This window comes from Delphinapterus leucas, chromosome 10 (genome assembly GCF_059928025.1).
Source record: "Delphinapterus leucas isolate spDelLeu-1000000601 "Yukka" chromosome 10, BTC_Dleu_Yukka2, whole genome shotgun sequence".
NCBI classification, from domain to species: domain Eukaryota; kingdom Metazoa; phylum Chordata; class Mammalia; order Artiodactyla; family Monodontidae; genus Delphinapterus; species Delphinapterus leucas.
This window is the reverse complement of record NC_143138.1, coordinates 100129416-100143111: the sequence shown is the minus strand read 5'-3', so window position 1 is coordinate 100143111 and position 13696 is coordinate 100129416. Positions and strand designations below refer to the sequence as shown.

The following is a 13696-nucleotide window of genomic DNA, read 5'->3' as shown; positions in this document are numbered from 1 at the left end:
AGTAACATTTCCAGTCAAACATGTATGCCTCAGATTAGGCTTTAAGGTGGTAGATGGACCTTAAGCATAGGACTCAAATCGCTTAAAAAAATTATACCCTAAGTACTGGTATTTTCATAATTGTGGTCTTATCAGATTTGACTTGTCCTGAGGCTCTTTAATAGTACTTTGTATGTGTGCTGCTCCCTAATAATCTTGCACCTGAAACAGTCTTGCTTTCAAAATGTTTTTTATAGCGTCTGGTAAAGTAAAAGAGCAAAAAACAAGACTCTCCCAGCATAATGAATCTCTTAATAATTACTATTTTATTAATCTGGTGCTATTTATTCATTTTTAGAAATGCCTCTGAATGCAGCAGTTCATTGAAATTATTGCTAGAGCTGGGTCACAGGGTGAGAAGGCTGAAATGAATGTGTTGCATTTAAAATGCCTTTATCACAACCTGGTATTCTGGATTTTGAGTTTAGAATAAACTATTCAAGTGTCCTTTGTACTATCACTTGTTAGGAATTGTACTAGGAAATAACTTGATTTCTCTGAAATTCTTGTCAGTTTTCACAGACATAGTATGGCCCTTATATTTACTACTCTCTTACTTTGTTTGCATATCCAAGAGTGTCCCTTCCTGCTATAACCAGTTTCTCAGTCACATGGTGTTTTGTGTAGATTGGGGCATGAGAATTGTGGAAAGAGTGCTCAGAACTCTGCAGACTTTGGAAATACAGTAAAGCTTTTTGCCTTAGCTGAGAGAATGTTTGTGACTTCTCTGTTAATGCCTGGGAGTTGAGTGGTAGGTACTGTGCTCTTACTGCCCATTTGATTTGTTGCCTGATGACAAAAGTGCAATATTATGGGGAGGATTTGTACCTTGCTTTACCAGTGTTTAGACTTTCAAAAAGATAAACTTATTTCTTGAAAGTGTAAGATGAAAATTCTGTTTGTTCTCTTTCTTCAGCGCTTCCTGCTTGGCTGTCCTGGTGCATATTGTTCAAGGAAACCCCCAGGAATGTGTTCTTGATTTTAAGAAATATGAATTTGCTGTAAAAGCTGAGTTTTTTTAAACATTCCTATAGTTGAATTATTTAAAAAAGAGTTTGAGAACTTTATCATTTTAATCATCTAATTAGGTGTGGCATGTAAAACTTGTTGACATTCAACAGTCACTTGTTTTTTATTCATTGAGAAATCGGCTTCATCATTTACTAAGATGGAGACTTATTTTTAGGGCTACAACATTATGGCCTATGGTATTTGGCCCATAGCAAATACAGAGAAAGTGGTGACTACTGTCTGATTCTAGAATCATTTGCAAACCTGATGTGAAAATGTAGCAGTTTTCCCAGATTTTAGCTTTTGTACTTTCTGAAATTGAGTTTGTTTTCCTCTTTAATTTTGCTGATCGGTTTCATGGTTGACAGCTTATGTATATGAAGAATATTTTAGATTAACATCCAAGAACCTAAACTATAATTTGGTTATGCTTAAGAAAGCATTCTTGTTTTGAGACATGTACTCCAAATATTTGTTAATTATTGTATTTCCTTTAAGTTGAGCAATCCCCTCCTTCCATCTGAAATCCTCTTTCTACCCATTCTTTTGCATTCTACATGATCTTAGGCATGTTTAAAAACACACTTCTACATTTCTTTAGCAGGGGCACTGTGGTTTAAAACGACGTTTTATTTTCAGTAGTGTATATTTAGGACAAATGGATGTGTGTGTAGGTGGAACACATTTACAGTTTAGTGTGACAGAGCAGGTGAATGTGACAGAGCAAGAATGGTGCTTGGTTTTATTTTTAAAATAAAACAACTATGAAGAAAAATGCCAAACAATACTAGTAAATCAAACTTTGGAAATAACTCAAGCATAGTAGAATTACATAATGGCTTCAGCTGGCTCTAATCAGCTGGTTTTTGTCTGGGATTTCTCTGATGGAGCTGCTGTAATGAATTTAGCTGACTGCCAGCCAGCAGTTACACTGTGCCGATTCTACAGTTGCAGAATTCCACAATTGTCAGTGTTCTAGTCCTAGGGTGTAGCCCCTCAGCATAGTGTGGTTCATAAATGCACTGATGATTTCTGTTAGAACTCAGAACCCATTGGACCCAGGTGCCAGCATTTGTTACTCATTCAGGAGGTGTCTTTAACGGCCAGTTGTATGCTAGACACTGTTAGAGGTGATGGGGTTTTTAGGATGAACTGAACTTAGCTTCTTGGAGCATACTATCTAGTAGGGTAGGCAGACAATCATTGGCTAGGCAGATATCTAATATAATTTCAAAGTATTAATTAGATGGTAATAAAGTATTATGAAAACCACAAAGCTGGGTAAAGAGAGAAGAATGATGGGGAGGGGCAGGATACACTTAAAACAGGATGGTCAAGGTGGTCCCCTTTGAGGAGTGACATTTGTGTGGAAACATGATTGACGAGAAGTGACTAGCAACGAGAAGGCCAGTATGACAGAAATAAAGTGAACAAGAGAGAGCAGGGTAGGAGATAAGGTGGAGAAGGAAGATAGAGGCCAGGTCGTCACGTAAGGCCTTGTAGGTCATAGTTAAAGAATTTGGGTTTTATTTTGAGTGTGATAGGGAACCAGTCACACTTAAGGATTTTAGCGGAGCAATAGTGTGACCAGATTTGTGTTTTAAGGCTTCTCAGTAGAGAATAGATTTAGAGGCTTTGGGAGTGGACATTGTGACTCCTGGTGTAATCTAGGCAAGAGAAAATGGTGCTTTAGGTTAGATTGGTTGGGTTGGGTTAAAGTAGTTGGATTTTGGAGGGTCTGACAGTACATGATGGATGATTAAATGTGGTGGGTGAGGAAAATACTAAAGGAATCAAGGATCATATCTAGGTTACTTTGTTGTGTGGATAAGCACTATTATTACCGAAAATAGTAATATAGCTATCGTGTGGTAATAGCTGTCATGGATTAAGTGACCACTGTGTACCAGACAGTGAATTTTTCATAGTTTGTAGTGTTACATTTACTGCTCATAGCCACCTCTTAAAATATAGTTGTGCTTACTTTACAGATGAAGAAATTAAGGCTTAGATGTTTTTTGCCGAAGTTCACACAGCCAAAAAGGTTACTCATCAACAGGTCTCTTTGACTTCAAAGTGCAAGCTCAGTTTATTTAGTCACTCAACAAGTACTCTTCTAGGAGTTAAGTATACAGAGGTTATCAAAGCTGAGTCACTGTTCTCATGGAGTTTAAGAATTTATAATTTGGGTGTTAAAAAATTTTACCGTAAGAGTCTGTACAGTTTTGTAGACCAAGTGTGTAGGAGGACCTTGCTTACAGGAATATTGGATTTTTGGTAGCCTTAATCTTCTGGAATGTAGCTTTGACCATGCACATAAGCCTGTCCTGAAGCCTTTTCATTACTCAGTAGGCTAGGCCCTTTCTAGCCTAGTAGGCTAGGTTCTTTCTCTTCTGTTGTGCTCCTTAATACATAGGCTTGATTATCTCTCTTTCTCATATTGGGTTGTCAATAGCAAATGCTGAGGAGTAGGGGAGTCCATAGAGGTGTAAATACTATCAAGTCAGAAGTGGCACAACCAGAGTGTAAGAAATACCTGAAGAGTAGAAAGGAGACACAGAACTCTGTTTTCTGTTACATTCATTATCATTATTGTTTTGAAACTTTTCCATCAAACTACCACTAAAATTAGATTAAATGCCTACTCTTTAAACCTGAAAGTTCTTTGAAGTCATGTTTTATCTTAAATCTTTGGTTTTTGAATTTTACTTCAAAACAGGTGTATTATAAAAATATTTTAAAATATTAGTTACGTTATTAACCTCCCTCACTCAAGTCTGAGTAAAATTGTTTTCTTAGGAAAATCTACTATATTTGTATTCTGTAGATAGCCAGAGGTTACTCATAGTAACTTATAAATCATTAAGAGAAAGTTGAAGTATAGTCTGTTTGGAAAGCTAGGGAAGGATATTCTATATCAGAAAAGTTTAACATATGTTAGATTTTCATGGCACTAGAATCATCATAATGTGTTAGAGCTAGAAGGATCATTATAGATCATCTCTTCCAACTCCATATTTTGCAGAGGAGGCAGGTAACTTGAGGTTATGTGGATTAAATGAAATAGCATATAAACACCTGTCTGCTCAGGGTGTTGCGTAGCTCATAGTAGATGCCTAAAAGATGCTGGGTTTTGTTTTTCTTTATCTGTCAAGTCTGTTCCTTTTTTTTTTTTTTTGCGGTACGCGGGCCTCTCACTGTTGTGGCCTCTCCCGTTGCGGAGCACAGGCTCCGGACGCGCAGGCTCAGTGACCATGGCTTATGGGCCCAGCCGCTCTGTGGCATGTGGGATCCTCCCGGACCGGGGCAAGAACCCGTGTACCCTGCATCGGCAGGCGGACTCTCAACCACTGCGCCACCAGGGAAGACCAGTCTGTTCCTTTTATATTTTCTCATATTTCACTTTCTGGAAATTTTATTTTCCTGGTCCTAGAGATAGATGTGTTCCAGAGAAGTCACTGAACAAGAAAACGTCTGGTATCTTGTCCCCTGCATGCTCAAGTATCTTCCCTTGAGATTTGCTGAACAGAGCTACAAGGGCTTAAGAAGACCCATGTTGCTTGCCTGATTGGTCACGTGTGTGTGTTTTATAAACAGTGGCAATATCTGAGAAGCTTGAATTTAAATGTATCACCTGAGTTTTGATTGTACCTTTAAGAGTATGTACAGTAGGTCAATTTAAGGATTTCTCTAAGCTCCTTCCTTTAATCCCTTGATCTTGCTGATTGTCACCTGTAAACCAGTGAACACCTGTTAACCAGTGAACTGAACACCTGTTGTTTGTTTCTGTTTCCCCCTTTCATTGTAACTGTATCCCATATTTTTCTCTCAGGAACTGTCAGCCCTTATCCTTATTACCTAGCCATTCATTTGAGCCATTTTAATGAGATTGACCCCATCTTTAGCTCTAGTGGAGAGACTGATTAGCTTCAGTCAGTCAGTAAAGGCCAACCATTTGGACATAATGATTTGGTCAGAGTCACTCACTGGAGGCCAGTGAGATGTGAAGTCATGTTTGGGGCTCTACTCTGAAGAGCTTCCCTGGGAAATGCTGTTTACCTGAAGGCATTACCAGAAAGTTCCAAAAAGCAAAACTTGAATTTGTCACCTATCGGCAACTATTTACGTAGCATTTACATTGTATTAGGTATTGTAAAGAATCTAGAGATGATTTAAAGTGTATGGAAGGATGTGTGTAGATTATATGCAAATACTGTGTCGTTTTATATAAGGTGTTTGAGCATCCTTGGACTTTGTTATCTGCAGGGGGTCCTGAAACCAATCCCTTGCAGATACCTAGGGAAGATTATACCACATTTTAGTTATTCATTCATCAGTTGGTGGGCATTTGGGCTGTTTCTGCCTTTTGGCTATTAGGAGTAATGCTGCTATGAACATTCTGATGTCCTTTTGGCTATTAGGAGTAATGCTGCTATGAACATTCTGATGTCCTAAGGTTCTAATAACCTGCAAGTCTACCCTGAAGTCCTATAATTCCAGTCTGCAGGAGAGAGAGAAGCCTGATGATTTTGTTGCTCTGGGCAGACTTTTGAAAGGTTAAAGAATAATTTATTAGGTTTTATTTGGAAATATTGAAATAGAAATAACCAGAGTTTTTTTTTTGGCTGCACAGTGCAGCTTGCGGGACCTTAGTTCCCCTGCCAGGGATTGAACCTGGGCCCCCTGCAGTGGAAGCACAGTGTCTTAACCACTGGACTCCCAGGGAATTCCAGGGAGGATTTTTTTTTTTATATAACATTTGGAGTTCACAGGGGTCCTGAGACTGCAAACTAGAAGTAGGTCTGATTTAGTCCTTCGTACCTTATTTTTAAGATGAAGCCACAAGGTCCATGGAGATGCATGGGCTTTCCCAGTGCCTCCAAATTTAGTATCGATGACTTTAATGGTGTTTTGACTAGTAATGATCAACATGCTATCTTTTTTTTTTTAATGACATGTAGGTTTAGGCAACTATAAACATTCTTTTTAAAAAATTTATTGTGGTAAAATATACATAACAGAAATTTACCACCATGTACCATACACATAATATAAATTACCGCATAGTTCAGTGGCATTAAGTACATTTACAATATGTTGCACCCATCACCACCATCCATCTCCAGAACTTTTTCATCATCCCATACTGAAACTCTGTACCCTTAAATTCCCCACCCCACTCTCCCCTCCTGTTCCTGCCAACTACCATCCTACTTTCTTTCTTTGTTTTAAATCCTACTTTCTTTCTTTATGAATTTGACTGCTCTAGGTACGTCATGTAAGTGGAATCATAAAATATTTGTCCGTTTATCACTGGCTTGGTTCACTTAGCATAATGTCCTCAAGGTTCATCCAAGTTGTAGCATATATCAGAATCTCCTTGCCCTTTTTTTTTTTAATCTGGCTAGTCTTTTTTTTTTAAATTAATTTTTGGTTACGTTGGGTCTTCGTTGCTGCACGCGGGCTTTCTCTAGTTGCGACGAACGGGGGCTGCTCTTCGTTGCTGCACGTGGGCTTCTCATTGTGGTGGCTTCTCTTGTTGTGGAGCACCGGCTCTAGGCGTGTGGGCTTCAGTAATTGTGGCACATGGGCTTAGTTGCTCTGCAGCATGTGGGATCTTCCCGGACCGGGACTCGAAGCCGTGTTCCCTGCATTGGCAGATGGATTCATAACCACTGTGCCACCAGGGACGTCCAGAATCTCCTTGCTTTTTAAGGCTGAATGATACTTCCTTGTATGTATGTAGCATATTTTGTTATCAGTTCATTGGTCAATGGACACTTGGCTTGCATCCACCTTTTGGCTGTTGTGAATAATACTGTGAACGTGGGTGTGCAAATATTTTGAGTTCCTGCTTTCAATTCTTCTGGGTCTACATCCAGATGTGGACTTGCTGGATCATATATTCAATAGTAATTCTAATTTTAATATTTGAGGAACTGCCATACTGTTTTCTGTAGCAGCTACACCATTTTACATTCCCATCAGCAATGCACAAGAGTTCCAGTTTTTCTATATCCTTGCCATCGCCTCCCTCCCTCTCTTTTTCTTTCTTTCTTTTTGATAATAGCCATGTGAAGTGCTATCTCATTGTGTTTTTGATTTTCATTTCCTTAATGATTACTGATGTTGTACCTTTTCATGTTCTTCTTGGCTGTTTCTTGTATCTTTTTTGGAAAAATGTGCTGATCCTTTGCCTCTTTTTAAATTGTGGTTTTTTTTTTTATTATTGAGTTCTAAGAATTCTTTATTCTGTAGTCTGTAGAATATTTATATTCTAAATGCAGGTCGCTTACCACATACATGATTTGCAAATATTTTTTCCTCATTCTTTGGGTTGTCTTTTTACTTTCTTTATAGTGTTCTTTGAAGCAGAAAAGTTTTTAAGTTTGTTGAAGTCCAATTTACCTTTTTTTTAAAAAATATTTTGTTTACTTATTTATTTGGCTGTGCTGGGTTTTAGTTGCAGCATGCATGTGTGATCTAGTTCCCTGACCAGGGATCGAACCTGGGTCCCCTGCACCGGGAGCACGGAGTCTTATCCACTGGACCACCAGGGAAGTCCCTATCTGTTTTTCTTTTGTTGCTTGTGCTTTTAGTGTTATATCTTAAAAACTACTGCCAAATTTAAGGTCATCAAGATTTACTCCTTTGTTTTCTTTTAAGTGTTTTATAGTTTTATGGTTTTAGCTCTTACATTATTTAGGTCTTCATCCATTGGGTTAATTTTTGTATATGCTCTTAAGTAGGGGTACAGCTTCATTCTTTTGCATGTGGATATCTGAATTGTTTGGCACCCTTCTCAGTTCAGTTCTACTGATCTATATGTCTATCCTTATGCCCGTTCCACACTGTTTTGATTACTGTAGCTTTGTGTAATAAGTTTTGAAATTGGGAAGTATGAGTCCTCGAATTTTGTTCTTTTTCAAGATTATTTTGGCTGTTTTGGCTCCCTTGAGTTTCCATATGCATTTTAGGGTCAATTTCCATATGCATTTTAGCTTGTCAGTTTCTACAAAGAAGCTGGTAAAGAAGCCTATTCTGTTAGGGCTTGTATTGAATCTATAGGTCAGTTTGGAGAATATTGCTGTCTTAACAGCAAACTTGCTTTTACTGCTTTGGACATCCATGGACCAACATTCTTATACCTTCTGAGTTTATATATTCTCTCAATTCCAGATCAAGTTCCCAGCTTGGATCCTTGCTCCATTCAGTTGTAGTGGGTTCTAAAGGGGCAGGATCATGAATATAAAAATGTAAACATCACTGCTCAGGGCTTATTCCTATGGGTGAAGGAAGGATGTTCTCAAAAGAGGAGTGTGGGATTGGGAGACAGCATAGAGTTGCCCACCACACTTTTCATTGATGGAGGCAATGTATGTAGGCAGGTTGGAAAGGCTGTGGAATACTAAGAAAGTATAGCAACATAGAAGCCTTGAGGTACATCCATGGTTGGAGCAGGAGGAAGACTAGAAGCCAATAAACAAGGTAGAGGAGATACAGTTGGAGACAGAAGAAACCCCTGGAAGTGCAGTATAATCAAAGTTTCTTTAGGAGGAAGGGAGAAGGAGCATTAGGCTGAGAAACACTCTAGATTTGATTACTAGGGTTTTATTGATCAGACTTGCTTAAAAGCCTGATAGATAAGTAATGGCAGAGTTACAAGGTCATTAATTTAAAGAATGTACTGTCTCTGCTAGACTAGTTTTTCACAACTTCAGTCATTCAAGTATCATCTTCCTAACTTTTACTAGAACAGAGAACCACCTATAGTAGTGCTTATTTAATATTTTCTCTTAAATAGCTCACTGTTTTTTTTTTTTTTTTTTTTTTTTTGGCCATGCTGGGGTTTGCAGGATCTTAGTTCCCCTGCCATGGATCCAACTTGTGCCCACTGCGGAGTCCTAACCACTGGACTGACTGCCAGGGGATTCTCTGGAACTTTAAAAAAAGTGAAGTAGTTTGAGGCTGTTGAGTTACAGAGATAAAGGCTAGGTGATAGCCTCATCCTAAATTGCAGGAGCAAAGCAGGTGCAAGCTTCTTTGCTGGAAATGTAGTGATGTATCAAGGGTGGATGGCTGTGACTCACTCTCTTGTGTTGACTTCTTTTGCACAAAAATGGAGGGAACTATGTTATAAGCACGTCCAAAATACACAGTCAAAATGAATCCATAGGGAGGGTGGGAGGGAGGGAGACGCAAGAGGGAAGAGAGATGGGAACATATGTATATGTATAACTGATTCACTTTGTTATAAAGCAGAAACTAGCACACCGTTGTAAAGCAATTATACTCCAATAAAGATGTAAAAAAAAAAAAAAAAAAAAGAATCCAGAAGAAGCTGCCAGGAGAATAGGAATCACATATAGTACTACATTCCTTTGCTGCTATTTTAATAAAATAAAAACAGTATTAATTTGTAGTTAAATATTAGGGTCTGTAGTGGCTTTGAGTTTGAAAACTATATTTTTTAATTAAAAAGGGAGATTAAGAAGTGTTATAGAGGTATTAAAGATACCAAACTGACAATTCTTCCTTATCATAATCTTTATCTGATTGATTTAATGTTATTTTTTGTCATGTCCACAAATCCTCTAAAATAATTTTTGTAAACCATGAATAACGTATGGCCCATGCTTTGGGAAACTGTATACTGCTAGACTGACTATTCTATTCATGTTGATCAACCACCCAGAATGTCTCAAGACCCAGCACAGGTCTCACTAACTCCTCTACAAGGGAGAATGTGTTTAAAGGGGCATAGGATCATGTCATAAATTGTACCGATGTTTTCTTAGGTCAGTCTCCCAAGGCAGTATAAATAAAAGCAAAAATAAACGGGACGTAAACAAACTTACAAGCTTTTGTACAGCAAAGGAAACCACAAATAACATGAAAAGATAACTTACAGAATGGGAGAAAATATTTGCAAATGATGCGACCGACAAGGGCTTAATTTCCAAAATGTACAAACATCTCATACAACTCAACAGCAAACAAACAACCCAATTGAAAAATGGGCAAAAGACCTAAATAGACATTTCTCCAAAGAAAACATACAGATGGCCTGCCTGCAGGCACATGAAAAGATGCTCAACATCGCTAGTTATTAGAGAAATGCAAATCAAAACTACAGTGAGGTACCACCTCACACCGGTCAGAATGGCCATCATTAAAAAGTCTGCAAATAAATGCTGGAGAGGGTGTGGAGAAAAGGGAACCCTCCTACACTGTTGGTGGCAATGTAAGTTGATGCAGCCACTATGGAAAATAGTATGGAGGTGCCTTAAAAAACTAAAAATAGAGTTGCCATGTGATCCAGCAATCCCACTCCTGGGCAGATATCTGGATAAAACTATAGTTCAAAAAAATACATGCACCCCTATCTATGTTCATAGCAGCACTATTCACAATAGCCAAGACATGGAAACAACCCAAGTGTCCATCGACAGATGAGTGGGTAAAGAAAATATACACACACACACACACACACACACACACACACACAGTGGAGCAATAAAAAGGAACGAAATAATGCCATTTGCAGCAACATGGATGGACTTAGAGATTATCATACTAAGTGAAGTAAGAAAGAGAAAGATAAATACCATATAATATCACTTATATGTGGAATCTAAAATATGACACAAATGAACTTATATACGAAACAGAAACAGACAGAGAACAGACCTGTGGTTGCCAAGGGGGTGGGGGAGGGATGGAGTGGGAATTTGGGGTTAGCAGATGCAAACTATTATATATAGAATGGATAAACAACAAGGTCCTATTATATAGCATAGGGAACTGTATTCAATCAATATCCTGTGATAAACCATAATGGAAAAGAATACAAAAAAGAATGTATATATATGTATAATTGAATCACTTTGTTGTATAGCAGAAATTAACACAACACTGTAAGTCAGCTGTACTTCAATTAAAAAGAGTACAGGATCATGTAAAACTTTAAAAACGTGAGCTGTTTCCTTCCATCCCTTCTCTCCCCCCACTTCTCTACCCCACCCTTTCCTCTCTCCCCTCTCTCCTCTCTCTGTCTCTGAAGAAAAGAAAAAGGCATCGTCTTGGTGAGTGTTGTTGGTGATAGTTTGAGGTTGCTAGAAAGGGTCACAAAATTATGGATTCTTGTTCTTGATGCACAGATGTCATCCAGAGATTTCCCTCCACTGACCTCTTGGGGATTTTGTTAGTTTCTTTCTTGTGTTGGATCCCCTTTTTCCTATATGCCATCTCTTTCTTGATTTACTCTTATTCATGTAAAACATCCCTTGAGACAGGGATAGTGAAGGGTAAAATATTTTTGGTAATGAATGGCAGAAAATATCTTTCTACTACAATAGTTTTGCTGATTATTCTAAATTGGAAATACTTTTCCTTCAGAATTTAGATGACTTTGCTTCATTATGTCTTCTGGCTTGCAGGGTTGAGAAATTTGAAGCCATTCTGATTCCCGATCCCTTGTATTTTTTTTTTTTTTTCTGTAGAAGTTAGTAGAATTTTCTGTTAGCCCATTATTGTAAAATTTAATGTGATAGGCATTTGATGGACTACGTTCTGATAATTCGTTAATCTGATAGCTGAAGTCATTCAGGTGTGTGTGTGTGTGTGTGTGTGTTGCCTGTGTGTTTTGGTCTCTATCATACATGTTAGAAGCTTTCCTAAAATGTCGTGTAATCCTTGGCAGTCTATTTTTAAAAGGACAGTATTAAACAGCTGATTGGAATGCTTGGCTTAGGCTTGCTGTCTTTGAGCTTCATTATAAGGTAGGGGAACTAATGTCAGTTTTTTTGCGCCTGGTTGCCCAGCTATGGAAGAGGCTGTTTGGTCTTTGTATTTAAGCATTCATAGTTTTCAGAATAGCATCCATGCTCTCAAGTGTACCTGAAATCCCCCAGTCTAGAGACCCTCCCTTTTACCTTTTCCAGGAATAAAGACCGGGGCCACCTTTTTTTTTTTTTTTTTTTTTTTGCGGTACGCGGGCCTCTCACTGTTGTGGCCTCTCCCATTGCGGGGCACAGGCTCCGGATGTGCAGGCTCAGTGGCCATGGCTCACGGGCCCAGCCGCTCTGCGGCATGTGGGATCCTCCCGGACCTGGGCAAGAACCCGTGTCCCCTGCATCGGCAGGCGGACTCTCAACCATTGCGCCACTAGGGAAGCCCCTAGGCGGCCACCTTTTTAGAAGGGTTTCAGAGAGCTCTTTGGGAATTAAGCTGTTGAGTTCTACTTTTCTTCGATAGAGTATAAAAAAACACAAAATAATCTCACTCAACACCTAACCTGCTGTTGGAAAGCTGACCTAATGTGAAATTCTTAAAGTTACACTGGTGTTGCCTTTATCAGTCAGTATCTTTACCCTCTCTAAACTTTTAGAAGCCTTTGTCAGTTCTAAGAAATTGAAACAACACAACCTTCCTTTTCCTGGTTAAACTTACCTTACTCCCCTGCCTCAAAACAAAAAAAGATCAGAGAAAATAAATAGCAACCAGTTGCTTCAGCAAATAAGCTTATCTTAAAAACAAAAATTCACCCCAGACCAATTTTAAAATATTGAAAACATGACAGTAGCAGCACTCATCCGTAATTCTTATCTTTTGACCCAGTAATCTCACACCTAGTTGCTAAGCAAAATACCTGTATATCTGAGGTGTTCATTTAAGGTTCTCTGTTAGGATAAATAAGGCACAGCATTGTTTTTAAGATGTGTTCTGATTTCAGAGATTTTTAAATCTGAAAAAATATGTGACTTAAAAATAGGTTAAGGATGCATATATACACTGGAATAAAAGGAACAAAATTGAGTTATTTGTAGTGAGGTGGATGGACCTAGAATCTGTCATACAGAGTGAAGTCAGAAAGAGAAAAACAAATACTATATGCTAACGTACATATATGGAATCTAAAAAAATGGTACTGATGAACCTAGTGGCAGGGCAGGAATAAAGACACAGACGTAGAGAATGGACTTGAGGACACGGGGACGGGGAAGGGTAAGCTGGGACGAAGTGAGAGTAGCATCAACATATATACACTACCAAATGTAAAATGGATGGCTACTGGGAAGCTGCTGCGTAGCACAGGGAGATCAGCTTGATGCTTTGTGACGACCTAGAGGGGTGGGTAGGGAGGGTGGGAGAGAGGCTCAAGAGGGAGGGGATATGGGGATATATGTTTACATATAACTGATTGACTTTGTTGTACAGCAGAAACTAACACAACATTGTAAAGCAATTATACTCTAATATAAAGATATTAAAAAGTAGGTTAAGGATGAATTACATCCAACACAATGGGGTATATGATTAGACAAATAACTGAAATATTTAAAATTGGAAGGAGAATAATGTATAACATAGGATGTGGATTGAGACTGCAGTTGTGCACATGTACACATATGGACAAGGATTAAGGCCACAATTAGCCCCAAAGACACCATTGCTAAATAGCAAAAGGTCCATGGCTCAGCTAGCAGGACTGTCCCCTTCATGTGATTTAGGAGAATCCCTTTCTTTTAGGCTGATGCTGTCTGTGTACGAGGCTCATTGAGGCATAGGCTCATTTTCTACCCTCTCATTTCCTATGCTGAGCGTCCTTGTCTGAGGCAGAAGCTATAACAATATCAGTGTCAGG

General features: G+C 38.6%; 1 protein-coding gene and 1 non-coding gene across 3 annotated transcripts in view; one reads left to right on the top strand and one right to left on the bottom strand.

Annotated features, from left to right (window-relative positions):
* RAF1 (Raf-1 proto-oncogene, serine/threonine kinase) overlaps window positions 1-13696 on the top strand; it is a 77180-nt gene that overhangs the window by 15341 nt on the left and 48143 nt on the right. The gene's annotated exons all lie outside the window — the stretch shown is intronic.
* On the bottom strand, window positions 7538-7610 carry TRNAR-CCG (transfer RNA arginine (anticodon CCG)). The gene has a single exon. It is a non-coding gene; the product is annotated as a tRNA-Arg (tRNA).